Source organism: Gallinula chloropus, assembly GCF_964237585.1.
Source record: "Gallinula chloropus genome assembly, chromosome: 11".
Lineage (NCBI taxonomy): Eukaryota > Metazoa > Chordata > Aves > Gruiformes > Rallidae > Gallinula > Gallinula chloropus.
In genome coordinates, this window is record NC_140096.1 from 688,192 (window position 1) to 715,023 (window position 26,832).

A 26,832-nucleotide genomic window follows, 5' to 3' on the forward strand; every position below is an offset into this window, starting at 1 on the left:
AACATAGACTCTCCCTGGACTTGTTCTAGGATGTGCTGTACTCTTTGTTCTTGTGCTGAGTAGCGTTCCCCAACCAGAGCACAGCCCTGACTTGGTGACTTGAATTTTCAAAGGCACTTTGTTTCTTATGGAAGTCATATTATCAGCGTAAAAAAGCCTCTTCTTTTCTGTGGCAAAGCAGCCTGTTCTTCTCCAGATGGAAATGGGAATGTTCCCATAATTACACACTGACCTGTACTGAGCAAGCCAGCCCAAGCACTATCTTAGCTCTGCGTGGCCGGACTTTATCAGATTTATTCTATCTGGAGGAAGTCACGTCAGAAATAAATAACTTCAGCTGTACATTGGAGTGTTTGAAAAGCAAATTATTTGGCAGGTATTCCCCCTTTCTTCTCCTTAATTCACTTGGTTTATAGTGCCATTAATGGATGCACCCTGGGCTGAAAGTGTAGCCTTAGAAATGATGAGACAACCTCACCACTCTTCCACTTCATGAAGTTTTATTTTGAGTCCCTTTTTCCTCTTGCCCTCTAGAGACTTCATGCACTGCAACATTTTGAAGTTGCTGCTGCCAGCCCAGGAGGGTGGCCAGGAGATGAGGTCCTTGCGAGGCAGCGGGATTTTGCTCAGTAGCATCCCCGAAGGACAACAGCTCCTTCCTGCAGCTACAGTTCTGCAAGTCCTCTGGTGCATCTCTGACACTCACCTCCTTGCATGCACCATCCTTGCCCCCAGAGCTCTCCCATGGTGGGTCCGGTCAGAACAGGGTCTGGTTGCAGGAAGGACAATGATGACCCCTTGGAGGGGTCAGCACAGGCACGGCCCCCCCGCAGTTGCTTCTTTCATTGCTGTGGTCCCTCCATGCTGCCAGCATGAAAAATGCCAGAGCTCCTCAGCCATTTTCCTCTAGGAGAATTAAAGTTTTAATGATTAACCTTTATAAATTACAACAGCAATGCTCTAAATAATAAATAGTTTCTGGCCAGGTCTAGCCCTCTGAGCTATTATTCTCCAGCATGATATGCTGAGCCCCCATCTGCATTTATTTTCCATACTGTATTCAAGTCCTCTTATGTCATTGAGATAAGCAGTCAGGAGATATGTGTTTTCCAAAATGATGTCCTCATTCATCATTTCTTCCTCGCTGCTCAGCCTGATTACATTTAATTCAAGAAGAAAGAAGCCTTGCCTGGGCCCACTGAGCATATAAGGTTAAAAAAGCAATGCAAATGAAGCAATGGCTTCCTGGAGAAATGGCTACAGAACACAAAATAACAGCATCCCTTATCAGCACCAGGGCTGTGTACTCTCCTCCTCATTTGCAGAGAAAACTCAGAGCACAAATGACCCATTCATCAAGATCAGCAGGTACAACTCTGCTTTAAACACATATGCTCAACAGCAACCACCCTCTCCATTAACAGGGAATGAGCTTTGAGCATTAATTCCATCTGATATTAATGCAAAGCTTAATTACAAATAGAGATAGGGGAGTGAAAGCTTACTGCAGCCCAAGCCCTTTGCAGTGACACTTGGCTTAGGGAGAAATATCTTTTGTTTCTACAAGTTCTCTGTCGCAGCATTGGCTGCTCCAGGATGCAGCAGGGAGAAATAATGCCAAAATGTGTCTATGCACAACCTGAGCAGTGGCTCTCCAAGCCTGATGAAGGATTCCTTGTGAGTTTGCACACTCATCCTCTCTGTGGCTGCCCAGGATGCTGCCTTTGGGTACACGGAGCCTCCTTACCTGACAGGGGAGAGCAGGAGGGGAGAGGCAGCCCCAACCTGAAATGCTCATCTCCTGCATCTTCTGCAGGGATGCAGCCACTCTGAGATGCTCTTTACCAGCCTAGGCAGATTGGTGCAGCCTGCACCAGCTCTGAGCCGGGGACCTCCACTCTGCCCTGGGTCTGGTGCGCCAATCCTGCATCCTCCTGGGCGCTGGCACAGCCACTGCTTGTCCCCACGTTCCTCAATGGCAGTGATGACATCATTGTTGGGAAGATGCAGGCAGTGACTTGGTTCGGTGTGGCAATCCACACACAAAGCTGATGGGAATGGGCATTGTGGATCCTGGTCAGCACACAGCTCTGCAAGGGGCCAGCAACCACCCCCACAAGCCTGAGCAGGGGGGACACGATGGGCTGGCTCCTCCAGAGCCAGGCTGGCACCCATGTGTTTGCAGAAGAAATTTCCTACTGGGAAAGGCTGTTTGCATATTTGCCCTAATCAGACTTCAAAGAAACACCAAAGCAGCCAGGGAAATGAAACACATACTGAGGCAGCTGATGGGCAAATAAACACAGGCGAAAAAGCCAGAGTCTCTGATGAAACCAACTCAGACCAAAACTCTGGCTTTAAAATTAAAATTTGAAGGGTCTTAAAAGAGCTGGGTGGCTTCCTGGCACGTCCAGAGAGCAGCAGGTCTGCAGGTCCAAGCTTTGCCCCAAAGTCACAGCACCATGTGGGTGCACAGCAGCTCAGGGGCAGTGCAGCTGCCCATCCCACCCCCTCCCAGGGGCACAGAGCTGTGGAGGCACTGGGTCCCCAGCTCACACTGCCTCTCCAGGATCTAACGTTCTTCTGACAGACTTGTTGATGTTTTCTGTCAGAAAGACTTTCATCAGTTGGAGTAGCTGTTCTGAAAAAACCCCATCTCCCCCCATGAAAGTTGTGGTCAGCACTGATTTGAGAGCGCAGAGCAACTCAGCTTGCATTAAATGCAAATGAGCAGAGGTGGTTCTTTGCACTGGGACTGTTTTCCACATGTGCATCTGGAAATACCTAGCAGAGCTGTCCTGGGTTTCTTACAGCTTCCCCCAAGACTGCAACATGGCCAACAAACAGGGCGTCCCCCACACTATCCAACCCTGAGATGTTTGCTCGCAGTGCCCCGTGAATGCTTTTGAAGCACATCCTCAAAGGGATGGAGATGCCCTCTTCCTATTGAGGCAGCTCTGAAGAATAGTCCACCCTAATTTGTTCCCTCAGGACAGTTCAAGCTCAGGCTAAGCTAGTGACAGGCTTAGGGTTTCCCACAGCAGCTGTGGCACTCACCAGGAGTCTTTCGGTGGGTGCTGGATCCAGACCCATGACTTGCACTTGAGTGTCCTCCTGGGATCTAATGCAGCTGGCTCTCCAGAAGGCTCCTGTGAGCAGGCGGGCACCTCCTAGGTACAGGCACAAGAGGGAAACATGACAAAGGTTGGTGAAGGTTCGCTCTCCACCTGGAGCAGAGGGGCATGCAGTTTGGGTTGGGTGCCTGCCTGTAACAACTCGTAACAGAAGTGCAGGAAGGTCCCTGTTGTTCAATCCCCTATAATACAAACAATCACGGGCTGAATGGAAAACAGAGATTGTGCATCTGAAGGTTTTTATAGCAGAGCCATGTCCAGGAGCAAGGAAGCACAACAAGATCCCAGCAAATCACTCAGGAGGGCTGCTGCAAGCAGCAGTTGCTGTGGTTGCAGCCTGTGCACAGCCTGGGGGCTTCTGGCGTGGTGACACAAGGCTCTTTTCTAGGGATGCAGAAGAGCAAACGGAGTTGGGAGAGAAGCAGCCCATGACCTGTCTCTCCCAGAGCCTGCCTGGGCCAAGCAAGCCCATGTTCAACCTGCCCTCAGGGAGGAACCCCCAAGACAGGGATGGGGGAGCAGGGCTGCTGCCCCATACGACAGGCTGGGTCAGCAGAGGAGGGAAGTTGTATTATCCCTTTGAAGCTACAAAGGAGGCGAAATGTAATTATAATCATCCGAACTGGAGTTCTGCCAGGACATCAGGGCTAATGGTCCTGCTCTTGCAAGAAGTGCCATGGGATTTTTCTAATGATCACAAGTGGTCAGGACCTCAGTTTCACATCTCATTTGGAAGATAACGAAGAAGTCTCCCATTTATTTTTTGGTCCAAAGGGAGGGAAGGACAAATTGTCTATGTCAAAGGGCACCAGGACTTAGAAATGTAGATTCTTTTGCTGAAGATGTGACTGGCAGCTCTGACAGCCAGGAGGGATGGCGGAGGGAAGACAAGAAGCAAGGAGGAAGCGTGTGTGATTTCACACGACTCCCGTTAGTGCTTCAACTTTTTCTGAATCTGCTGTGACTCCAGTGACATTGCTGAAAGGAAGGTGAATCTTTGCTTCTTATGAGTTATTCCCGCTGTAAAATATATTTGGAGGGAATGAGTTTATAAAGCTATCTCTGAGATAATTGGCAAGGATACTCCACTCTCCCATGAAGGTTATGAGTGGGTTACAAGAGGGTCTTTGCTTTAAACTCAGAGCAATGAGAAATTAATAGATCTTGCAGTGTCAGTCCCAAGGCAGAGGATCGTGATAAACTGGAAACAGGCAGAGAGGCTCTCTGTAAGTTACAGAGTAAGGGAAGAGAGATATATCAGACCCCTGGGAGTTACACAGATTCAAACTGACACCTCTGCTGAACGCAAGCGTGGTGATTGCCAATAAAAGGTCAGTGCAATTGGAGAGGACAGATATTGCCTTATCCTCTGAGGAGAGGCGAGCGTGGCATCTCCAGAGACCCTGCCTGTTGCTTGCCTGGAATCGGGAGCTCTGCCATGGGAAGCTGCACCATAGCCAGCATGGGCAAGTGCTGCCTTTCAAAGGGAAAGCTGCTGTGCATACAGAGAATGATTTCCCCCTTTCCAGCCAGGAGTATTTCCATATCTAAACTCCTTGCACAGCCTGCATCACCCTTTTTTTTTTCCTTTTTCTTTTTTTAATTTTTTTTATTGTAGGAGCATAAGAAGAAGTGATCACACCCTGGAAAACTGTAGAGAAAGGTTTGGACAAGAGGAAGAATTGGCAAGGGCTGCTCTGGAAGGTCATTATGTGCATATTGGCTGTTGTATAGATGGAGCTGCCGGAGTGGAGAAAGAACTGGCTGTGATATTGATGAGAATGAGTAGTTAAATGAAAGCAGTTTGGGTTGCAAAATATAGACTGCCATTGAGATCAATACTGGAATCAGTTTAATTAATTTGTATGATCAATAACCTGGAAGGATGAAGGCACAGACTGGCAATGCAATTTGTTCATGGTACAAAACAATCACAGAGGAGCAGCCAAGGAACAGGATGATGCTCTCCAGCTTGGACCAGGAGAAGCAAGGTGCATGCAAAGAGCATGTGAAATGATAGTGGGGACAGCCACCAGAGACAGGGTCCATCTCAACGACCTCCCACAACAAAGCAGAGTCTAATGAGTAAACCTCAGCCCTGGAGCACAGCACTTGACCGTGGGGAGCACAGGAGGCACACAGCAGGAGTGTGCCAAAGGGACCCCAGCCAGAAATGGGATGGGATGCTGGTGTCAGTAGGGAAATGGGCAAATCCTGCAGCACTGTGGGCCTTGATTTCTTTGTATGGGAAAGAGCACAACTGACACACTGAAGGTAAGGAGAGCTCACAAATTTAGACATGCTTCCATGGAGCAGAGACTGAGCAGTGAGGATCAGTGGCTCCAGGATCCAGCAGGGCAGCTGGGAGACCACTGACTGGGGACACGTGGAGGGAGAGGCAGCACAGGGCGCTGGCAGAGGAGGAGAAGGGAGAACATGCTTCTCCTTTGGGTCTGAGGACATCCTGCATTTCAGGCTTCAGGTGAGCAGGGACAAGATGTAAGCTGAAAGCCTCAGTGGCAGGGTTGTCTGACTGCAGCACGCTCTTCAGAGGCTGTAGGAGAGCCCTTCAGACAAGAGCTGATCCTGGTTAGATTAATTTCTCAACAGACTTTGGGTAAAACTCTGATAAAACAAATTCTTTCTCTTTTTTTGCTCCCCCATACCTCTTCAGGGGAACCCTTGACTCTGGAGGAGCCACGTGCACACCTCTCTGCCAGCACTTGTGCCTGAACCGCTCAGGGCTGGAGCCGTGATGTTCCATCCGAGCCATGCAGTGAGGGGAGAGGGGGTCTCACAAACCCCCTCCCATTGCTGGGGCTGGCAGCAAGGGGGTCTCACAAACCCCCTCTCATTGCTGGGGCTGGCAGCAAGGGGGAACATGCCTCAGCCATGAGCAGAGGACATCAGCATAGCTCCTATTTCTGGACCAAAAGGAAAGGAGAGAGCGTATGGGAAGGTAAGGACATAAATGTCAGTCCCTGGGGAGAGAGGCTGAGAATTCCCTGGTGTTTGCTGATCTGCAAACCTTGTCAGAGGCTTTCGATTCTCTTGGAGCAGAGAAAGGAAGAGACAGATGCTGAGATAATTACTACCCTGGCAAAGAACTTATTCTTGTATCCAGAAGGAGAGTTACAGCCTCACAGCTGTCTTCAGGATAGAGTGAAAGCATTTTCTCCATGGTACATTGCAATGGCAATTAATTTTCTTGATAAGCTTAAACTAACCTTTATTTTTAAAAGGAAGATAACTTGTTGTATGAAGCATCTTCTAACCTGGCATTTACCAAGGACAGAGGGATAATTATTTGAAAAGGAGTTAAAGGTACCTTTTTTTTTAAGCCTCCTGGTGCCTCTTTAAGGTGCTGCAGAGCCTGTGGCCCCTCTGGCTCAGGATGACTCAGTGTTTCTCCTTCCACAGCACATTTCCACATCCTTGGGGCCTCTTGGAGCCCAGCCTTTGGGGCCAAACATTGGCACAGGCTCTCTAAAATAAGAAACTGTTTCTCTTTGAGATTTGGTCAGAGGGTTGGGCCATTTTCCTGCATAGTGGGTATGTGAAATGGGTCAAATTCTTCTAAACAAAAATAGTTGGGAAGCCTTTTAGAAGAGTTCTAGCCTTTCAGCAGAAGAGGATAGAATGTTAAATTTTAAGAGCTGTCCCCTTGACCCCAGTACTCTCTTCCAGTTTTTATAGATGACTTTTTCCCTAGATTAACTTTGCTAAAGTGCTTTGGAGAGGAATAATGTCATATAAATGCTCAACAGCATTCTATTATTCTAAATAATCCCTTTATCTTAATGGAAACAATATTTGGACCATTTTAAATAATGCATTCTAGCTTTTTAATCAACAAAACCTTTATAATAATACACATGTAATTACTGCCAAGAACATGGTGATATCTCATTCTAAATTACAATAGAGGAGGCAGCAACGAGCCGGAAGGTACAGTTCATAGAAAAACTCATCAGCTTGGCCTTGCTGGTGCTTTCCTGGTGAAGCATTTAGCCAGGATTTAGCCTGCAAGTGTGACCTGCTCCAAAATAAAAGAAGGCATCCCTGCAAGGGCACTGAAGTGGGAGCCTGTGGGATCAACACTATGCATGTAGCAATTAAGGTGATGCAGGGAAGTTCTCCCTAGTCCTGCACCTTGGAGAGGACCGTGGCCAGGGATGTCACCCTTCCTTTATTCCTACCAGTGGGAATGAGCTCATGCCAGGAGGAAATCAGATACAGGCAACATGGAGCGAGGCTGCCTTACCTGTGGGCACTTGTCCAACACCAGTTGGGTGGTTAGAGGCTGGAGATGCAACCCTGGTGCAGTCGCACTCGCATGGCGCTGCCAGAGGAAGATGCGCTGGGAAGAGCCGTGGGGCGATCCCGAGGCGGCCTCGGGCAGAGCTGCTCTGGCCTGCCTGGGCTCAGCGTGCACACCAGTGCCAGCCTGGCGATGCTGTTCCCGGGGTGGCACCATCTGGGCTGCCACCCAGGACTGAACCACAGATAGCTGGGGCAGGGGAGAGTCCACCCTTTACCTGCCATTTCCTGAGCTGACTGGGGTCCAGAAGCAACTGTCCCAGGCCTGCGAGCTCCAGCTGGTGGGGAGCGTCTCTCCTGCTGTTGCTCCAGAGATGTACATGTCCTGGATGCCATAGCCACTATGTCTTGCAAAGTTCTGTCTCACTTGACCCACTCCACCGGCCTTGCCCTTGAAATTAAGCAAACAAAATACTGCTATAAAGGCAGAAATACCTTTTACTTGCAGGGCAGATGAGCACAGGGTGTGTTAGCAAGGAGAGAGCCAGTCCCACCCCAGCAAGGCTTGAGTGCAGCAACACACTGAAGGAAGGCACCAAGGCAAATTAGTCAAGTAGTTCAGGAAAGTAATTTGCTGCATTTTGCAGCCCCAGGTGCTCTTGATCCAAATTCTCCTGCCACTAAAAGGATTTCCCTAAACAATCTGCCGCAGCTAAAAGCAGAGGGATGGAGTCTTTAAGAGCCACAGCCTCACCTGGTACAAGTCAGCCTCCACCCAGGGAGCGGGAGGAGGGTGGGGAGGGAATCAAAGGGTTACCCAGGTGGCAGCCGTTAGCCCTGAAAGCGTGGGTGGGTTTAGAGATCTCCCTACCTTCACCTCTTCCACGTGTAGCACACGCAGCACCATGATAAAATACCTCCAGTCCCACCTTATTGCTTTGTGGGGTAACCTGTCAAAGCATAATTAAATCATTGCGTGTGCTGGTGTTACGGGGAAGCTTTGTGATCCTGGAATGTCAAGCTGTCACGGAGATAACCTAACCTTTGGAACAGCAGGGTGTTAAAATCAGTGGTTGTTTATTATTGCAGTGCTCTTTGTGTGCTGGTGGCGCAGCAGCACTGCGAGGGGACCGCACAGCAAAGCCCCAGGACACAAGAGTGACAACATGCAGCAGTAATTACAGACACACAGCAAAATGAGATCCCATAACAGATCAAAATGTGGCCTCAGTGGAACTAGGCAGCACCACAGAGAGCTTCAGGAGCCCTCGTGGAGCACCGTGCCTCACCCTGACCCATCTGCTTTAATATTTGATCTCCTCTACTGGCTTCAGCTGCTCCAGCATGATATCTTGGGGCCTCAGATCTCTCAAAAATACACTGCTGGATTTTAGATGAATGCAGAAAGTCTGGATAAGACTGCTTACCAGAGGGAATTAGGTTACAATATTACTTCAGGCAGAGACACCTATGGGAAAAGAAATTGTTTTAGATAAAACTCCTGCAGAAGTGTTAGAGGGGTCTGGGATGAATTGATAAGAGAAAACAAATTGCATGCAAACAGATGTTCTAAAAAACAAAACACCTAGCAGTCAAATTGGCCAATGGAGCAACCTGAGAGGTATCCAACGTGCTGTGAGACATGAAGCAAGGTAGGCTACTGAATGCTGGCAGCAGCACTCACCAAGGACCACCCCCTTCCCAGAGGACCTGCCTCTGTCTGCCTCGGCAGCACGGCTGCCATCCCACATGGGGAAGGTGTTGTGTACCAGGTATGTCAGCTGGGCTGGTTGGGAGCCTGGACACCAGGTATCCTGCACCCCACCTTGGTCACAGGCATTAGGAGGGGTCCTGGGAAGGCAACATACGCGTCCTTGAAAAAACCCAATGTGGTTATTAAGAACTCCAGTGGTGCAGAACCTGCAGCCACTGCAAGGGGTCTTTGCCTTGGCTGTCAACAATTTGCAACTTATTTTTCACCTGAATTTATCTATCTTAGAGATGGCCTGCACCACCCAGCTGCCTTCCTCCAACACATTCACCAACTGGGATTCAAAATACTCCTTCCCCTTCAGTGTGATAAAGGAAACAAGGCAACTCTCACAGACTCCATAGTTTGTCAATGCTTTGATCATTCTTGTGTCTCTCCAACACTTTGCATTTCTTCTCCATGTTTCCCAAAATGTGGACACCAGAAATGAGCACAGCATCCAGCAGCTGTGCACCAGTGCCAAACCCGGAGGTAATACAACCTCCCTACTCCTACTGCCTACTATACATAGCCATACACCCGGGGAAACTCACTGGTCTTTCAGCTGCAACCACAAGTGGGAAGTCATATGCATTCAGTTTCCAACGCCCCTTTCCTAAGTTTCTACTTCCTGAGACGGTCTCCTCCTCCACCAGCCTGACCTACATTCTTTGTTTCTGAATGCTTGACCTTGTATTTGCATGTCTTGAAATGCACATTTGCCTGCTGCCCTTGGCTTAGCTAGCTGCCCGTGCTGTGTATCAGCAAGTCTCTCCTTGGTTATCATGTTTCCAATCTTCAAATCACTGGGGAACCTTATCAGTACTTTCAGAATGCTTTTTTCCATACTGTAGATAAAATATTAAAAAAGCACAGGAGCAAGAGGTGACCCTTAGGAACAAGAAATGGTTAGACAAACAGCTTTCATCCTGGGCATCAGCTAGCCACTCTTTAACCCGTTTCATGTCTGCCCTAATGACTAAATATCATTCTTGATCGATAGTAAAAATTTGCAAAATCATAAATGCTTGCAGACAGCTACATATGCCAGGTCAATACTATTGCTTTTATTGACTCCAGGTGTAATCTAATGAGAAAACAGCATCACCTTAATGTTCTCACAGCCCTGCACTGACTGATGAGAATTATCTCGCCTCCCCTCAGCACTTTATTCATCAGAACCTGCCCTCTCATTACTTGACCCAATGTCACGACCCAGTCCACCTCACCCACCTCCCCAGAGCACTGGGCAGATGAGGGCTTTTCTCCAGGCTCTTTGAATTGTCCCTGATTTCTGAGATTAACCATTTCTGCCCAGCCTGATAAATCAGGACACTTTTTGAGCAGATTGGTTAAATGGGGCACAGGTGACCAGGTTGCAAAAGTCCTTCTGTGGCTTCCTTGGGTGCTCTTGGAGGCAGATAAAGCTGCTACACACCCCAGCTTCCTCAGCCCAAAGTGCCATTGCTGGAGACTTTATCATGGGAACATCTTGACTAAGTTTGGATCAGCATGGGAACACCACAACCAGCTCTGGTGCCCCCCCCCCCTTCACTGCAAAATTAAACACAGCCAGTCATCTCACTGCCTGCCTGCTTCTCACAGAGCAGCTCTTACTCTCTTCCTAGCAGAGGATTCCATTTATAATTTGTCAGTGATGGTTACATACCAGGAAATCAGTTCAACATTATTTGAAGGAATATCAGATACAGGATTGTTAAGAGTGTCAAACTGATTCTGCTGATTGACAGTGAATTTATGACAAAGTTGTGTTTCCCCTTCTACCATGTGATGCCTCAGAAGTTGCCCAAACCAAGGAGCACAGGTTTTCATCAGGCCTTCCCAAGAGTTCCATTTTTATGAAGTAAACCTCATTTTTAATAGGGAAGGTAATTCCCCACCAGCTCAAGGGCTGCAGGGAATTCTCTAACACTTGGAGCTTCTACTTCAGGACATGTCAAGTAATAGGTATGGCCTTGGTTGAGCACAAGAAATTTGGCTTAGCACAAGACCAGCGAAGGGACCTTCCTCTCCCTAGGATTTCTAGACCAGAGCAAACAGTGAAAGAGGTCTTATCAAATGCAAAACCCAGGCATCTCTCAACCTTACCCACCTATTGAACAGGACTTCCAGGCAGTTCACATCAAATCACGCTGTTCTTACTTTCCTCATACTCTGCATTCCTTCTAAACTTCTGTTTTCACAGGGTCAGCAGTTTTGTTTGCCTCTTTATGACACTTGCAGTGTACAAGACCTACAAGATGATCAGCAGCCGGTGGGTCTCTTGCCCTTTGCACATGCAGCAACAAGGCTACGACTTTGTGCCACATTTTTCAGCCAGGAAGTTATTGATATTTATAGCAGTGATATAGAAGATCATTTGGACATGGAAAAGAGACAGGAAATCAATTAGCATCAATACACATCTCCAGACTGTTAACTTGCTCATACAAACACAAACGACCTTCGCTCTCAACACCCTGTGGTGCTCAGGACAGGAACGGACCCTGACCATCCTCCAAAGGGCTTTGGAAAGCAGGAGGAAACGTAGGCAGGAACTTCTGGAAGAAAACAGCAATTTCTTTGCATGCAATAAAGAGCGTGATGGCCTCACTAAGCACTAAACAGAAATAACAAAGCACCAGCAGAATAATAACAGAGCAAAACCGAGCCATAAAAGATGCATTACAGATTCACGTGGCAAGAACAGCTTTTCTCCCACCCTTCTTCTGCTCTGCCAGATGCAATGCACTGCCAGGCTCTTTAAGCCCACTGCAACCACACATCCTGTAACCACTGTCCTGTGCTGAGCCTCGTGCTCTGACCCAGGAAAGGCAAAATGTCCTGTCTGCCCAGAACCACAAGCTAAAATTCTGGTATAACCAAGGGGAGGGCTGAGAAGGTGGCAGGATCTCCACTACGCAGGCACTGGGAGCTGGTAAAGTTCCCAGATGCTTCCTGGCATCATGCTGTGTGTCATACCTGTGACGTGTGGTCATCTCTGCTGCCATAGCATGGTAGTGCTTGGGGAGCAGATACTCCAACAGCCTTCTTGATAGAAAATATTCAGATCTGGGGGAGTAGGAGGGTGAGATGTACTGGTTCTTTTCTTGAGGATAAATCTAGGCTTTCTAGAAGCTGTAAAGCTCTGCAGCTAAGCTCAGGGAGCTGAGAAAAGCAAACCACCAAGGAGCTGCGTGATACAACATGAAACCAGTTCCTTCTGAATATCATCTAAGAGTGAGCCCATTCCCACTGGAGCTACACGTAGATGAAGGAACCAGACCATAAGGGAGGCAGACGCACAACAGAGCAAGCAAACAGTATCCCTGTGCCATGACACCCACAGACATCACTGGGACATGTCAGCACCCCATCTCCTGCTGGGCACCCCACCATTCTGAGCCAGAAAGAGGATGGACAATCTGAGCAGACCATGGCCAAGGATTGTCATCTCCATACCCAGCGGGTACTGAGAGTAACTCACAGACACAGCAATTCGAGTATCACCTTCCAGTCCAGGCTTTTTGCCTTAGCAAGCCCATCCCCACCTTCCCCAAGGCGCTTCAATCCCTCTCATCAGGTGAGGCAGCTCACAGCCCCCGTGGGAAAGCCCGTGCTTACACATCCAAACTAAATCCCTCTGGTTTTGGGAGCCAAGGCAGAGCTCAGCAGGAGTCTTGGCAAGATGCAGGCACACACTGCCATGCTCTGCGCCGCCGGGCTTCCCCCGGGCGAGAGACACAGCGCAGGGGCTGAGTCACGACAGAGCCACCTTCACGTCCTGCCAACGCCTGCGTCTTGCTTCCCAACGTTAAAAAAAGCCCCTGCTGAGATCCCGGTTCCATTCGATCCCCCCCTCCCAGATGCAGAGCGTGGCACAGAGCTGCTTGGCCTGGAGCAGGAGGGGAGCAGAGCCATGGCGGGCACATGGCCATGCAGCTGGTGGGTTCGCAGGGACACCCGACTGCTCTGCACACACCAAGGAGCTCAGGCAGGGAGAGGATGTCCCCTCGACTGAGTTTCTTTAGGCCACTGCTCCTGGCATTCCCACCAAGCACTAGGGCTTGCACCCACCTGGCTCCCGCTCCCCTCCCTGCAGGCACTGCACCCACACCCTTCAGAGAGGCTGTCCTCCAGAGCCCTCTGAAAATGCAGTTCACCATGTTTTGAGCTGGCTGTCCCCAGCCCAACAGGCTTTTTTTAAAAAAAAAAGAAAAAGACATTTTAAAAAGAAAGAAGCAGCTTCTTGCAAACACCTGAAGGATGCTGTGGTCCAGGACCAAGGTGCTTCTCACCAAGTCCCTTCAGGACTCTGCATCCCCAGCTCCAACTGAGCATCTCCTCATCCCCAGAACTTGGTGATTCACTTGCAGGGTAGGCAATTCTGCATACGTCTGCTGTTCCTGTCAATCTGTCTCCCTGTGTACAGACAGGGAGAGGGAGAGAGCAGAGATCCCTGACAGTGGGCAGATTAATAATACATTTATTTTCTCCATGCATCATGAGGAAGAGGAAGAGCCGTAATTCAAGAGCCTCCCTGAGAGTTTTGCAAATTCCTCACGGAAGGAGACAAGAGCAGGAAAGGAGCTTTTGTGCTTCAAGCCGCTGCCACTCTGTGTTTTAATGTAACATTTAAAAGGCACACAAAGAACAGCATCTGCCATAAATATAAAGTGAAGATATTAAACCAGTCGATACAAACCCGTCATCATTTTTCATAAGCTTTCAGGATCAGGAGCTAGCAGCAAAATGTGGGTCTCTGTGGCACCAATGGCTCCTCAGTATCCTTAAGGAAAAGCTTCTTGCAGACCCAGAAGGGGTATGAGTTGGAGCTCATCTCCATGAGAAATCCCTGTGGTGCTGTGGAGCAGGGCTGGTCCGTGGCACCAGCGGAGGTCTGATTCTCCTGCCCTGCCCTTCTCATGGAGAAGCATCTGCTTGGCAAGTGAAACACATGCTTTAAGGAGAAATACTAGGTGTAGGTAGCCAAGGTGGAAAGCTGACAATGCCAGAAATAACTGGCGTAATTTCAAAGCTTGCAAGCAGGAACGTGGCAGCTCCTGCCTGCCCGTGCAGTGCCTTCTGCTGCCTTTCCCACCAGGAAGGAGCTCCCTGCTGCCTCCCAGATCTCCCTTCCAAGATGGGTTTCTGTTCTCATCTCCTCTTTACCTCTGTTCTTCTTGAACCTTCACCAGTGTCTGCATGAAAAGGATGAGGCAAGGGGAGTAAATGCTCCGTTTCTTGTCCACCTGAACACTGGCTTTCCCATTACATAGATATACATACACCCCCCCTTTGTTTGCATATTCACCTACTTCCAGACAGAGGGAAGAAGATGATGAGATCTCCTGATACTGGCGTTGCTCTACATATCTGACGGGTAGGTACAAAACAGGGTGATAATGAAGGCATGTTGGCGTGTATTAATCAGAGACATGCACAGAAAGGCACAGGATGAGACTAGTAATTTGTATGTCTCTTTCTTCACCACTTTTTGAAACCTCAGGGAGAGGAAAATCTAAAGAAATAAGAATAAAAGTTACTATTAGATGTCTGCATTTCAGAGAGCGGATCTGAGCAAGTCTCCCCAAGCACACCAGCTCTGTGAGGTCACAGTTTCCTCAGGGCTGCACAAACTGGCATAAACCCAGCAAACTACAGCAAAAACCCCAAATAAGATATGCAGACCAGGATGAGCTGTGAAAAGCCGAGCTGCTGGCTTGGCCGAGAGGCCCTCCAGGTAACCTGGCCAAGAAGCTGTCTTCCAAACACACCGTTTGGCTGAGGGGTGTGGGCAGAGCGTCGCATGGAGAGCGCTCCTGTCTTTCCTAATGGCCAGCTACTGACCTGAGACCAGCCGCTGTCAGAATAAGTACAAAAATAACTTTTCTTCTTAAAACTACTGACAGGAGTGACACCACAGGCTACTGGTTTTTTACCACTAGGCCCCGTGACCCATGCCAGTAACCTGCCAAAGGCAACCCCTGCAATACACTGACCTTGTGGAACACTCCGAATCCTTACGGTCCCATACAGAAACCAGGTGCCACAAGGGTGGCAGAAAAACCCAGTTCTAAAGGAACCAAATTTAGCAAAGAGCTGCAGTTTTCAACCTGCCCACATTAACAGGAACTCCTACAAATCATGACATAGCATTACAAAGCCTTATGAATGCTTATGTTAGATACTGTTAGGTCATCATTTGAGTCAGTGGAGCTGCTGTTCCATCAGCAGTGCAATTATAAAACTCCTTTGCAGAGATTAATAACATAGCTCGTGCTTTAAGCCAAGAAGCAATATCCCCCCTTCAAAATTTCATTAAAGCTGCTGATAGAGCAAAAAGCCCAGTGACTTTTTTGTAGTTTCAGATGCTACTTCCACACTCTCTCACCATAGAGAAATTCTGCTCCAGGCAATTAGTCCTTAGCTGGGGACCAGTCGTTCCTGACCTCTAACATTTCAAAGAAAACACAGATCCTGCGTAGCCCAAACGCTACTGCATGAAGTCTGAGCAGCAGCAGCGGTTCTCCTGCTATGGCAGAGGCTGTAGTCTATATATTACAGTCCATATTATTGTCAATAATGACCACACCTCATGCTGGGTACAGCTGATTCCCAGGAAAATAACTTATTAAACCTGAATGCTGCAAATGCCTACATGTCTGTTTACAGGCATGACCCACACTGTGGGCTCGGATGGGTCTGAGACGCTACACCCCTAAGCACGTCAGACCACTGCATTCCCTGCCTGTTCTCCAGCACAGCAATGCCTCAGACTATGAGCAAAACACATTGCTACACCACTTCACATCAGTCCATTATTCCAGCTGAGCGTCACCGTGATTTACTACCTACAGTGTGTTCAAAAACAGTAGAAAGAAAACATCATTTGTGAGAAAGATCTTTATAGCAAGTCGTGGAGCAGTGCTTGAAGCTGTGTCACGTCATATGACATGAAGACATACCTGTGCCTCTTCCAAACCCAGATTATTGGATGGATTTGGACTATTCTCCACATTTTCTTTTTTTTTTTTGCCCCACATCTCTGTCTTCCCTCCCTCTGAGTCTTTTCCTGGGCTTCAGTGAGGCAAGCAGCAGGTTTGCAAAACAATCATCTTTACCTGAAGAGAAATTGAATCATAACATTACAGGATTCCCATCCAAAAGCATTCAGTCCTCAATTTCCACCTGTTTTGTCTTGCTTCGCCTTAATGGTCAATAGAAAGATTCCCTCAGACCTTGATAGAATAAAAGAAAACTTGTTAACATAATAACAACATCTCAGGGAATTCATTGTGAAGCTGCTGAGGGCTTTCTGCTCCTTCCAAGCTGCCTCAGTGGCTTAGTGCTGAGTGCTGCTGGCAAAGATCGCATCTCCTTCTCCCAACAGAGTCCTGGAGGACGGGTCCAGAGCCATCTGTAAATTCAAGATTCACGTTATTAGGTGAAAAAATGGCTGCACACACACACAAAAATACACCTGCTTCTGTTATTAGCAAAAAATCTGCAAAGAACAGCACAAAGGCAGAGATAAAACGCCAGACCCTTTGTAATGTACTGGGGCTGGGGACATGTGTGTGTCTCACCTGCACAGTGCAGGCTTTTAGACACCGCCTCACCCTGGCATACCTTTAATTAGTGCTCCAGACAAGCAGCAATAATTTGGATTTCTTTTTGCATTCCCCATCTCCAGGGTGAGAGCTGTCAAAAAGTGAAGCGTTTTTGCTTCAGGAAGATCTGGAGTTAAACTGATCTTTGTGGGAGGACCAGAGAGCTGAGGTTTGTGATGTTAGAATGCCAGGAAACTTACCCCCTTGTTTTGGAGAACCTTGCTGGAACTCCAGGCTCTTGGGACAGACAGATGCTGCAACAATGATGGCACCAGGTTGCGCAGTGCTGCTGCAGTAGCTCTCAGGGGTCACCAGTGTGCAGGTCCCAATGTCTTTCTGGTGAAGACATCAATCTCAGCATAGGGAATTTAAGCCTACCTTTTGTTAGCTGCTTTGTATGGACTCCTAGAAACACCCCACAGACCTCCAGAGGGTGGCCTGGACGACGGCGTGAAAATCCCATGGCTCTGTAAGAGCCCAGCTGCCCGCAGCCCTCCCTTCTGACGGCTGTGTGACCTTTTAAGCAATACGGACGCAAGCGAAGGATGCTAAAGGCCAACACCACCATCTCCCTTGATTGTTTGATGAGAAGCCGAAAGCAGAGAGCCAACAGATCTATCATGGCTTGCAGTGGGCTGTGGCACGGCTCAGCCTCGTGCAAGGACCGGCTCTGCTGCCCATGCGGGGCAATCCATCCCTGCTCCAACAAAGGCAAACCCCTGTTATTAAATCACAGCCTGAGTATACCTTCAAAAGTACAGTAGCTAGTTGTTTGGCTAATTAAACTATTAAATTATGCTGAAAAAATTAAACATTTGGAAGTTTCAAGCAAGACAAAGCCATGAATACTAAAGAACTCCCCAACTTAGCATGATTGATTACACAAACAAACCATATGTATTGAAGAAGTGCTAACGAAAAAAGCCCATCGCTTTCATCAAATTTTAAGCAAACGTTTGTAGAGTGGGGAGGGGAAATTAATTAATTACACCCTGAAACATTTTACTGATTGAATCCATGACCCCAGCACTTGTAAGGTCATCAAATGATAGATTAGTCTTGCACGGAGTATCACAAATGGCATTTGCGCTGGGAAGCTCATTATAGGAGACGTCAGGTCATGTAAATCATAGGAAACAAATACAAACATCCATCAGAAAAATGCAGATAGTTATTACAGGCAGCAGAGAGGAGTTGAATTATTATGCAAAATTTATTTTGACTATTAAAATACAAAGAGGTGACACAAAATTGTCCTTTAAACAAACATAAACTACAAGCACTTTGACAGGAGGTTTTGTTTATAAATGTTTCATCTCCTCAGTATACCATGGCTGTAAACAGTACTTGAAGAAACAAAGTAGGGGGAAAACAAACCCAACACAAACTATCCAATATTTGGGTCCTCAGATCTTTTCTTTTATTTGAGAGATAGAGAACTGTTCTCTCTGCATCTGAATAATCAATGCAAGATAGGAAGAAATAGAGTGTAATTACTGCATGTGAGTCATTTGTTACAGATCCTGTCTGCTTGGGGAGAACAGGAGCGAGCACTGCTTCTTGACAAGCAATTTTTTTTTTTAGGGAGATGCACTAAACAGTTTGGCAGAAATATGCAGGTGCTCAGGGAGAGAAAACCAAGCAGCAGGAGATACTAAACGGGGGGATGGGGGGGCTATTACCACCCTCCAAACAGCCGAGCAGAACCGGTTCACCTGCTCCCAATACCATCCATGACTTCAGCAGGTGAACTGGCTTCTGCTGGAGTTCATTTCCTTCTTGCTCATTAAAAATAAACCCTTGGGTGTCCTTCCTATTTCATACTCATTCACTCAGTGAAACCCAATTCGTATGTTAACAGGACAGATAAGAAATTTTTTGGTTGGTCCTCCAGGGAAGCAAGTTCTTTCTTAAGACCAAACAGAGCAGCTAAGCACTTGAACCATAACTAATATTGATAATTTTGAAGCACCATAAATTACAAAGTATAATTTCCCCGTGTTGAATGCAAATAAAAGTGTCCTCTTCACTTTCAAAAAGCTCAGTGACACATCATTTTTAGAGCAGGATCATGAAGAAGACTAGTGGGTCAGAAAGGAATTTCAGGAGACTTCAAGCTGAATTTCTTGATTGGTTTTGTGCAAGATAAAAGCAAGGCTGATGGGACCTGTTTTCAGATGGAACCCAAACATTTGTTAATGAAAGCCCTCCAAGATTTACCTAGATACCCTAGGCTGCTTTGAAAAACATCACAGCACATCTTCCTGAGCGATGCAGGTTCCTTCCACCAGCCACAGGATAATGCCTAATGAGTCACATCTCCTCTTAGTCTGGTTCCATCTCTCACTATTGTAAATCACTCTAATCTCATTTTATGAACACCGAGTAAGAAGGCAGGCACTGAAAATTACAAATAATAGGTCAAACTGTGATTTGTGAATGGCGAATGCAATATCCTTTCCATTACCTGGAAGTTGTTTGTATGATGGAAGGGAAGAACTGGACCTTACAATGAAACAGAATAAAGCAGATTTATTGGATCTTTTACCATCTGAAAAAATGTTTACAGTGTTACTAATGTAAGACTGATGGATACCAACCATACGGCTCTTCCACTGCTGCTCCGTGGTGGGATGAATTAGTATGCTCTGAACTTTCCTTGGGTAACAAGCCATGAGTGCCCGACCACTGCCAATCTCAATACATTTAGTCCTGCCAATATAAATTGCCCCGTCCCTTTGCAACCAGATAAATGGAGTACAATTCCAGTAAAATAAACACAATTCCAGCCCTGAAAGAAACTGCATCTGCCGGTGATGCCTTTTCTACCGAAGCACAAAAAGGGGTTGTGCCAAGGAGCTAAACACAGTTGTTAGAAATGCAGTGACCAATTCTCCTGTTCACCCAGAGACAGAGAAGAAAAATACTGTCAGATCCAGCTTTTCTGGCCACGGTTTTGGAAAGCATCGTGCTACAGCGCTTACAGGGAGTCTGGTTAGCACCTGGGAAAGCCCCTGGCCGGGGGAGCAGCAGCCCAGCGAGGCTGTGCCAGCACCTGTGGGGAGCTGATGCTCTTGCAGAAATGCTGAGACAGGAAAGTGAGAAGGGTGCAATAGGAGAGGGGATTAAAATGAATGCCATCAGCTACTGTGCCATTGTGCATCAGGAAAGGCTCCCGGATCTTGTTAGAAATGGTGACCTTTAAAACCACGAGCCCTGGTGAGCATGACTGGGAGAGGTTCGTAGAGGTCTGGTTACATGCTGGGTATTCAGATTGCCAGACCTACCTCTGAACTTCCTGGCATGGGACCACTGCGGGGAGTGCTTGTGCTCCGGGGTGGTATTTCGGATAAAATCTCCACAGAGGCTCTTGTGAGAGCGTAGATAGTGGGATCTGCCTCTGGCAAGTGGAGCCTGGCACATCCCTTCCCAGGGAGCCAGCGCAGCACCCTCAGCACCCTGCAGCCAAGTGCTGGCACGGACATCCCTGCACATCTGCGACGCGCAGCTTCGATAGACGGCACCGCCCGTGGGGGCTGTACAGTGTCGTGATGCTATGTCATGGTGTCGCTCAGTGTGTAATCCTGGGGGAGATCACCTGGAGACATCTCTATCTTGAAAGCAGCAGCAGGCTCTGTGTGTTATTTCAGCTTCGCAGGCTTGTTTTGAGCATCTTCCCCACTGTGTCGTGAGTTGAAGCCGCAGGTGAGTTCATCCCAAAGGGAAAAACACCGATGCCTCAGGAACGTGTCTGGAACAGGGCTTGCTGGTCTGTCCTGACCCATTTCCCTCCTGGGAGACAGAACCCCCACATCCTTACCTGGTCCAGCAGCCCCACGCCTGCTCCTCTCACCTCGGATGCACACTGCCAATAAACTACTGCCATATTCTTTTAAACAGGGAGGACTCACTGGAGTGTAAATCAGGTCTGAAATTACCACTGTGGTCCCTCAATGAGCTTGAGTCCTGCTGAACAGCTCAAGCAGCTTCTGGTTGAAGCTTCTATTTTAAAACCACTTTTGTGGCTCCCCCATGAAAGCAGCTCGATTTGTAGCCGTGTAGCTCGGCACAGCGCGGCCCACCAAGCCGGGAGAGGCTCTTTCCCTTTAATGACAGCCATCTGCAGGTTCCTATAACTTAGCAATGTTCCCAGCTATGATTTATGGAGGGTGCTTAGCTTTACGGTATAATCTTTACTATTTTACAGGGTTCTCTTTTTCTCAGTTAAATGTTGTTTTCTGAATAATTCCAAGCTGCCAGTAGGTTTACAGAGGAGAAAACTGGAATGAATCTCTCCTTGCTTTTATTTACTCCTATTTGAGTACTGTGTTTCTGCATCCATTTTGGAGATTTACAATGGTATTAAGGTTGCTTCCCTCATCCTCATTTTATAGATTTCTGCTGCAATCATTTTGAAAGCCAGAAAGCTGACAGGAAAATTAGGAAATTAGATAGCATGTTCCTATTCCCTCCAGTGCCCTGATGAAGAAGGGGAGAAGAAAAGGAAACTGAAGGCATAATAAATAACATATATAAATAAAATATCCCAGAGCCACCTCACCAATGCTGGCATCAACTCTAGGCATCCCACCACATCCCAACCCACCAGCGCTGCTCCGATCCTGATAACACCGGGCCACATACAGCAGCTGCAGGAGGCTCCTGCGGCGGCTGTCAAGGCAGCAGTGGTCCAAATGCCAAGTTCACAGGCTAATTGTTTATCTAATTTTAATTGCTAATGGTGGCCTGTGGCGCAGCGACTCTCTGCACTGAAGTTCTCTCAGACGAGTGTTCAAGTGTATTGGAAATAATCACCCCACAACGAGAAAAGTGATGGTGGGGTGGGACAACCGTGCGGCTTACCGTGTCTGACTGGAAACACCATCTCCATCACTCAGCCTCCTACAGCCCCCTCAAAGGAGTCTCATAAGCACGACGAGCTGGACGTGTCATACCAAACACTGGGACACTTGCAGATGCAGTTGGAGGAAATGGTGGCTTTGGTTCTGCCCGAGTCGCAGCGACAAAGCGGTGCCATGCGGGGAGGATGCTGGGCAGAGACCCTCCTGCAGCTCTCTGTGCCCATGGAGCTGCACTGACTCCAGCACCACCAGCTCCCCAGAAAAACAACCTCCAGATCAATACTTCAAATCATCCACACGACTGCGTGGACTTCAGACTTTCAAATCAAAATAAGCCTGCTGAGGCTCGCAGAGTTGTTGCTTATCTAGTGATGAGCCAGGGCCGGTTATCTCGGGAGAGTGGGTACCACCTGCAGGCAGTGACAACCTCATCTGTAGCACCAGCACTATTCACCTGGGTGCAGGTTTCTGCTCTGTTGTAGGAATTAGTTATTGCAAGCAAAACCAAAACTGCTGGAAATCATCCCAGGTCACTATTAGTTATCTATTTCTTCTCATTTCTTCCCACCCTGGATTATAAAATTGGGGATTTTACATAGTTTATCCTGCTCCTGTTTCCAGTGACGTGTTGACTAGAAAAGGGGTTGTGCTCCCTCATTTTACCTGGGATACGCCTGTTTTTTCCACCTACCTTAAAAAACTAATTCATCCATTTTGTGTGATGCATTAGCCTTGATTCAGGTTAAAAACAGGTATTTTCATTTAAACAGAGAGAACACCCAGTCCATCTTTCCTGCTCTTTATGGAAACATCTGTGAAATGAAGCAACCGAACACAGCAAAATGTTGAAATTGCCCAGGGAGTGAAATTCTGAAATTGCATCCTACAAAAACACCATTTCCATTTAGCCCAGTGAGTTAGAAAGAGATTCAAATATAAAGCATCATTTTGGCTTCATGGACTCAACCTTTATACAACATAAAAAATGTGACTTTCTATTAGTATGTGACATGATATACAAATAAAATAGAAAGCCAACTTTTTTCCTGTACGTGTTCCTTACATTTGTGCATTTTTCTATCTTAAAATGCATGTTTAAAACTCATTTAAATTATAGTACAAGTTATTCTCATGGAGTGACTCGCACTGATTTGACACCCAATGTACTGACAGGCAACATGGGATTTTCTAATGCTGCAAGTACACTGGATATAAAATACAGAGATGAAAATGGAGAGAAAAATGCAATATAAATAGAATAACAGCAAAGTAAAGAAAAATCAAACGGGCTGCTGGCTGCAGCACAGGGGCCCAGCTGTCCCAGGGAGCCAGCCAGCTGGGCAGCAGGCAGGGAGGCCGGGCAGATGTCTGGCTTCTGCTGACAGCTTTGATGGCATTGACATGTTCCCACAGAGCATCTTGATACCATCGAATCAGCATTTTCCAACAGAAAGTGGCTCGGAAAACTGTTCTGCTGGAAAATTGTTGACCCGCTCTACTGGCAGCTGATCATTCAGTGATACAGCCGAATGTCACACTTCAAAACTAATTAATAAATAAAGAAATGAGCCCTTCTCTGCCCAGACAGGGAGTTTGGCACTCTCCCTCTCGCACTGCAAGCAACGCTCACTCCTATCCACCTTTGCATCACTCACAATGGCACAAACCTCTACCCCTTCCTCTTCAATCACATCCTTTCCAAAACCAAGAGCTCTCAACATGTTGAGCCTGTTCTACCCCAGAGAACAGAGGCCAATGCCTATGTCTAAGGAGACGTGTTGCTTTCCCCATACCTTCTCCTGTCCTCCTCTCTGCAGCGGGCAGCCAGGCCTGCCCACAGGATGGGAGGTGTGGCTGTGCAGGGATTTACCTTGGCATAGCAATGCTCCCTGTTCCCAGAGCTTTCTGCCATCCTCCCCATGGCTGCGAGGATGGTGCCAGTTTGGAGACAGAAGCTGCAAAGGCTCCAGCACATTTTCCTGCTTAAGGGTAAGTGCTAATTCAAAGCCCATCATTCTGTATATTTAGGTGGACCTGTTTTAACAAGGGCATTAATTTGCACTTAACGGTGCTGAATTTCACCTGCCAGTTTCTATCACCCAGCCACTTATTTCTCTAATATCCTCCTGCAAACCTCTGCTTTAGGCCTGGCTAGCCTGGATAAATCTGCTTTAGCTGCAAACTCCATCACCTCACTGCTCGGCTCTTTTTCCAGATCACTTCTGAATGTGCTGACAGTGCCCAACACAGTTACCTGCAGGACTTCTACTCTTATTTCCACACACCATAGAAACTGACATAGGACTTTATTCCTAGGCCTGCTTTCCTACCTGTCACCATCCATAGAAGATGAATCTTGTGGAAGTCTAGTCCCATTAAGTCGTCTTGGTGAGTCTCCTCTGCTTTGCAGTGCGTTTGCACGCTCTTGGTAAGCATTAAATGAGCATCTTTGCTTGTAGGCAGCATGGAGGCAAGTTTTGCTTTTAAAACTTTTTCATTTAATTCTCTCATCAGTTCTTAATCTGTTTTCAATGGTCTGTGGGGACAGGACAAGGGGCGATGGCCTCAAGGTGGAGCTCAGGAAGTTCTGCACCAATATGTGGAAGAATTTCTTCCCGGTGAGGGAGCCCTGGGACAGGCTGCCCAGGGGGTGTGGAGTCTCCTTCTCCGGAGAGATTCCAGCCCCGTCTGGATGCCTCCCTGTGCGACCTGGCAGGGGGTTGGACTCTGTGAGCTCTGGAGGTCCCTTCTGACCCCTGCAATACTGTGATTCTGTTCCCTTGTTCTCCTTCAGCTTAGTTGTTTAAAATGAAATATAGCTGGAGTAGGGTGGTTTTTTCCATAGGGACACTGAATTTGGTAACAATAGTCACTACTAGAGCAGTTCATGAGTACTTACAGCTTGAGTGAGTTCCTCAGGAGTAACTGAAGAGCTGGCCTGTGTGTCATCACCCCACATGACACAACAAACCTCATGGGGAAAACTGGTCTCCCTAATTACCAAGGGGACGCTTTCCTTACACAAACTCTAAAAGTTTGTGAGTTTTAAGAGACAGAAAAGCTTCAGCATGTGGAAACTGGGAAGGAGATTTCAAAGCTCTCATAGAGGAGTCTCAGCCTTGGAAAACCCAGACCCCCACCACGCGTGGGAGGGCAGGGTGAGTGTGCAGCATCCATCTCCTGACCAGTGCAGCGGGGCCACTCTGTATCGACCCATTTGGAATTAGAATTGATTTCCATAGAGTCACGTTGTTATTCCTGTTTGGAGCACTGAACAGTTGTGATGCTTCCTTCTCTGGCTGTTTGTGTGCTCTTCAGCAAAGCTGAGCTTTCTCCACCGAGTGTTCAGCTGCGTCCGGAGCTCCTGCTAGCAGGCTCAAAGGGATGGGGAAGGGGCTGCTGGGGCCGGGAAGCAGGCGATGAAATACTGTACAAATCCTTTCTAGTAAATCAGATTTAATACTTTTATGCTATTACAAGCTCCATTGAAAACACTGCGAAAACTCTTAGTAAATCTGTCCCCTAGGTGCCTTATGTCTGTATTTATTCTGTCTTTTGAAATTCATTCATTTACCCAGTTCAGTTTTTGCTTCTGGGTGTTAGTTTTTATCCAACATGATTTAATTTTATACTGGGGATTGGGTTTAAAGCTTGCACCACGATATCTAAATAAGTTCATTAAATGCTCTAAGTTTCTCTGGTTACAAGTATAAATTCATCAGCATGGAAATAATGACATCTTAAACCTATTAAATTTAAAATATCTTTATGCTCAAACCCAGAGCTCAGATATGCCAGCCAATGATAATCAAATGCCACCCGACCACTCAAAAATTCCAGGGAAGAGAAAATGAGCTGGTTTGAGGATGCCTGCGAGGCAAATCAGGCTGTCAAAATCCTATCATTCTTGGGAGGAATTTACATAGCTCATATTAAACTCACCAGAGTGACTGGAAACCTAGAGTAATTAAATGCTGGGGGGAGGTGTCATGTGCCTTAGCCAGGAGACCCCTGCAGAAAAAGGAGATACAGGAGGGATACCCGGGAGGGACTGGGATGCCATGGGGAGTGGGATCCCACAAAGGGGGGAAGAACAGCATGCCAGGCTTCTGGTCCCTGCTTATCAGGGTGGTGCCTGGCTGGATGGCTGAGGGGAAAGGCAGGAATTGCACTTCTCCCAGATTTCAGAGGGAAAGCACTCTGCCTTATTTCCAATGAAAAGGACTGGAAGCCCCCTGCAAGCCCCCGATGTCTCCTGTCTCTGTGGCAGATGGCCCTGGCTCTGGCTGCCCGTGGCCCAGGAGCAGGTGAGCCCTGGGTGGGGGGGGCTGGAGACCGAGCACAGCCACGGATTCACACAACTATCCTTGGGTTGCAATAAATTAACGCAGAAGCAGCTGCCTCTATCCAAACCCCCGTCCCCAGCCCCAGGTGTTTCTGGAAGGCGCTGGCTTTGTTTAACCCGGGTTTGCAGCAGACAGACCCTGTCACTGCACCACGTGTAAGGGACCTTAATCCTCCGCGTATTGACATGACACATCCTAATGGCTTCTTTGGTTACCTATCAAGTTACTGTGTACTTAGAAAGCTTTAATCTGTAGATTATTTACTCAATAGACTGTAACGGCTTCGCATAATAGCCCATAACAGCTTCCAGCAGTTACGGCCTATTGTGTCACAGGGAGTTTGTGTTGATTTTTCTCCCCTAAATCTAACACAGAGCATCTGAGATAATGTACAGTATTGTGCTGGCCTAATAAGAAATGCCCAAACTCTCACTTTGTTTTTTTGTTTTGTTGGTTTTGGGGTTTTTTTCTTTTAAAATGTCAATATTGGGAATAGCTTTGGGTTTTTTAAAATCCACACTGACCGGAGAACGGGACTGCATCCAGCAGAGCATGGGATTGCATCCACCACCTCCCTCTCTGAGCAAACTGTTCTCCATCTCCCTTCAGCTCAGGCCCTTGCTTGGGCTCTATCCCTGCCCAGCTGCAGGTTTGCACAATACCTCTAAGAATTTTTTAATTCTCAAATCTTCTGTCCCACTCCCCGGTGTGGCAAAACACAGGCAGAAAGTTCAGAGATACTGGAGGCTGAACATTAAAACATCCGTACCCCACTCGTGCTCAGCAGTCGCAGAACTGACATGCAAACTGACCTGCTCACCCACCTTCCTGCTTTACTTGTTAGCAGGAGGGCTACGTTGCACCATG